Raw genomic sequence first — 4,275 nt, 5'->3', positions numbered from 1 at the left:
TTATAATGAATGATACTAACAAAATTCCCTACAATAATGAAGATTATCTTTGGATGTTTCCTAAAAACACTAAAGAGCTCTGAGAAACTCTAAAAAGCTCAGGAAGACTCCAAGAAGCTTTGAAAAGCTTAAATTTAATAATACTCTGTAGCACTGGGATCTACAAGATAGGAGATTCGTTAAAGAATGATAATAAAAATCCCCACAATAGTGAAGATCAACTTTGAATGTTCTCTAAAAAGCGTTGAAAACTTTAAGAAACCCTGAAAACTCTAAAAAGCCCTAAAATATCTAAAGAGCTCTGAAAAACTCTAAAATGCTCTGAAAAAGCTTTCAGTTAATTATATTTCGTAGCACTAGTATCTATTAGCCAGGGGATTCATTAAAGCTAACTGAAAGTAACTTAATTCTTTATAATGAATGATACTAACAAAATTCCCTACAATAATGAAGATTATCTTTGGATGTTTCCTAAAAACACTAAAGAGACCTGAAAGAGCTCTGAGAAACTCTAAAAAGCCCTGGAAGACTCCAATAAGCTTTGAAAAGCTTAAATTTAATAATACTCTGTAGCACTGGGATCTACAAGATAGGAGATTCGTTAAAGAATGATAATAAAAATCCCTACAATAGTGAAGATCAACTTTGAATGTTCTCTAAAAAGCGTTGAAAACTTTAAGAAACCCTGAAAACTCTAAAACGCCCTAAAATATCTAAAGAGCTCTGAAATACTCTAAAATGCTCTGAAAAAGCTTTCAGTTAATTATATTTCGTAGCACTAGTATCTACTAGCCAGGGGATTCATTAAAGCCAACTGAAAGTAACTTAATTCTTTATAATGAATGATACTAACAAAATTCCTTACAATAATGAAGATTATCTTTGGATGTTTCCTAAAAACCTAAAAACACTAAAGAGACCTGAAAGAGCTCTGAAAAACTCTATAAAGCTCAGGAAGACTCCAATAAGCTTTTAAAAAGCTTAAATTTAATAATACTCCGTAGCACTGGGATCTACAAGCTAGGAGATTATTTAAAGAATAATAATAACAAAACCCTAAAATAGTGAAGATCAACTTTGAAAGTTCTCTAAAAACCCTTCAAAACTCTAAAAAACCCTAAAAAGCCCTAAAATATCTAAAGAGCTCTGAAAAATCTAAAGAACTCTGAAAAACTCTAAAAAGCTCTGAAAAAGATTTAAGTTAATTATATTTCGTAGCACTGGCATCTACTAGCCAGGGGATTCGTTAAAGCCAACTAAAAGTAACTTAATTCCTTATAATGAATGATACTAACAAAATTCCCTACAATAATGAAGATTATCTTTGGATGTTTCCTAAAAACCCTAAAGAGCTCTGAAAGACTCTAAAAAGCTCAGGAAGACTCCAAGAAGCTTTGAAAAGCTTAAATTTAATAATACTCTGTAGCACTGGGATCTACAAGTTAGGAGATTCGTTAAAGAATGATAATAAAAATCCCTACAATAGTGAAGATCAACTTTGAATGTTCTCTAAAAAGCGTTGAAAACTTTAAGAAACCCTGAAAACTCTAAAAAGCCCTAAAATATCTAAAGAGCTCTGAAAAACTCTAAAATGCTCTGAAAAAGCTTTCGGTTAATTATATTTCGTAGCACTAGTATCTACTAGCCAGCGGATTCATTAAAGCCAACTGAAAGTAACTTAATTCTTTATAATGAATGATACTAACAAAATTCCCTACAATAATGAAGATTATCTTCGGATGTTTCCTAAATACCTAAAAACACTAAAGAGACCTGAAAGAGCTCTGAAAAACTCTAAAAAGCTCAGGAAGACTTCAATAAGCCTTTAAAAAGCTTAAATTTAATAATACTCCGTAGCACTGGGATCTACAAGCTAGGAGATTATTTAAAGAATAATAATAACAAAACCCTAAAATAGTGAAGATCAACTTTGAAAGTTCTCTAAAAAACCTTCAAAACTCTAAAAAACCCTAAAAAGCCCTAAAATATCTAAAGAGCTCTGAAAAATCTAAAGAACTCTGAAAAACTCTAAAAAGCTCTAAAAAAGATTTAATTTAATTATATTTCGTAGCACTGGCATCTACTAGCCAGAGGATTCGTTAAAGCCAACTAAAAGTAACTTAATTCTTTATAATGAATGATACTAACAAAATTCCCTACAATAATGAAGATTATCTTTGGATGTTTCCTAAAAACCCTAAAAACACTAAAGAGCTCTGAAAGTGCTCTAAGAAACTCTAAAAAGCTCAAGAAGACTCCAAAAAGCTTTGAAAAGCTTAAATTTAATAATACTCCGTAGTACTGGGATCTACAAGCTAGGAGATTCGATAAAGAATGATAATAGCAAATCCCTACAATAGTGAAGATCAACTTTGAATGTTCTCTAAAAAGCGTTGAAAACTCTAAAAATGCCTTAAAATATCTAAAGAGCTCTGAAAAATCTAAAGAACTCTGAAAAACTCTAAAAAGCTTTGAAAAAGCTTTAAGTTAATTATATTTCGTATCACTGGCATCTACTAGCCAGGGGATTCGTTAAAGCCAACTGAAAGTAACTTAATTCTTTATAATGAATGATACTAAGAAAATTCCCTACAATAATGAAGATTATCTTTGGATGTTTCCTGAAAACCCTAAAAACATTAAAGAGCTCTGAAAGTGCTCTGATAAACTCTAAAAAGCTCAAGAAGACTCCAAAAAGCTTTGAAAAGCTTAAATTTAATAATACACCGTAGTACTGGGATCTACAAGCTAGGAGATTCGATAAAGAATGATAATAGCAAATCCGTACAATAGTGAAGATCAACTTTGAATGTTCTCTAAAAAGCGTTGAAAACACTAAAAAACCCTGAAAAGTCTAAAAATCCCTAAAATATCTAAAGAGCTCTGAAAAATCTAAAGAGCTCTGAAAAACTCTAAAAAGCTCTGAAAAAGCTTTAAGTTAATTATATTTCGTAGTACTAGTATCTTTTAGCTAGGGGATTTTTAAAGCCAACTAAAAGTAACTTAATTCTTTATAATGAATGATACTAACAAAATTCTCTACAATAATGAAGATTATCTTTGGATGTTTCCTAAAAACCCTAAAAACACTAAAGAGCTTTGAAAGTGCTCTAAGAAACTCTAAAAAGCTCAAGAAGACTCCAAAAAGCTTTGAAAAGCTTAAATTTAATAATACTCCATAGTACTGGGATCTACAAGCTAGGAGATTCGATAAAGAATGATAATAGCAAATCCGTACAATAGTGAAGATCAACTTTGAATGTTCTCTAAAAAGCGTTGAAAACACTAAAAACCCTGAAAACTCTAAAAATCCCTAAAATATCTAAAGAGCTCTGAAAAATCTAAAGAACTCAGAAAAACTCTAAAAAGCTCTGAAAAAGCTTTAAGTTAATTATATTTCGTATCACTGGCATCTACTAGCCAGGGATTCGTTAAAGCCAACTGAAAGTAACTTAATTCTTTATAATGAATGATACTAACAAAATTCCCTACAATAATGAAGATAATATTTGGATGTTTCCTAAAAACACTAAAGAGCCCTTAAAGAGCTCTGAGAAACTCTAAAAAGCTCAGGAAGACTACAATAAGCTTTGAGAAACTTAAATTTAATAATACTCTGTAGCACTGGGATATACAAGATAGGAGATTCGTTAAAGAATGATAATAAAAATCCCTACAATAGTGAAGATCAACTTTGAATGTTCTCTAAAAAGCGTTGAAAACTCTAAAAAACCATGAAAACTCTAAAAAGCCCTAAAATATCTAAAGAGCTCTAAAAAATCTAAAGAGCTCTGAAAAACTCTAAAAAGTTCCGAAAAATCTTTAAGTTAATTATACTCCGTAGCACTAGTATCTACTAGCCAGGGGATTCATCAAAGCCAACTGAAAGTCACTTAATTCTTTATAATGAATGATACTAACAAAATTCACTACATTAATGAAGATAATCTTTGGATGTTTCCTAAAAACACTAAAGAGCCCTGAAAGACCTCTGAGAAACTCTAAAAAGCTCAAGAAGCCTCCAAAAAGCTTTGGAAAGCTTAAATTTAATAATACACCGTAGTACTGGGATCTACAAGCTAGGAGATTCGATAAAGAATGATAATAGCAAATCCCTACAATAGTGAAGATCAACTTTGAATGTTCTCTAAAAAGCGTTGAAAACTCTAAAAAGCCCTAAAATATCTAAAGAGCTCTAAAAAATCTAAAGAGCTCTGAAAAACTCTAAAAAGTTCCGAAAAATCTTTAAGTTAATTATACTCCGTAGCACTAGTA

This window comes from Papaver somniferum, chromosome 4 (genome assembly GCF_003573695.1).
Source record: "Papaver somniferum cultivar HN1 chromosome 4, ASM357369v1, whole genome shotgun sequence".
NCBI classification, from domain to species: domain Eukaryota; kingdom Viridiplantae; phylum Streptophyta; class Magnoliopsida; order Ranunculales; family Papaveraceae; genus Papaver; species Papaver somniferum.
Note: the sequence above shows the minus strand (reverse complement) of the source record.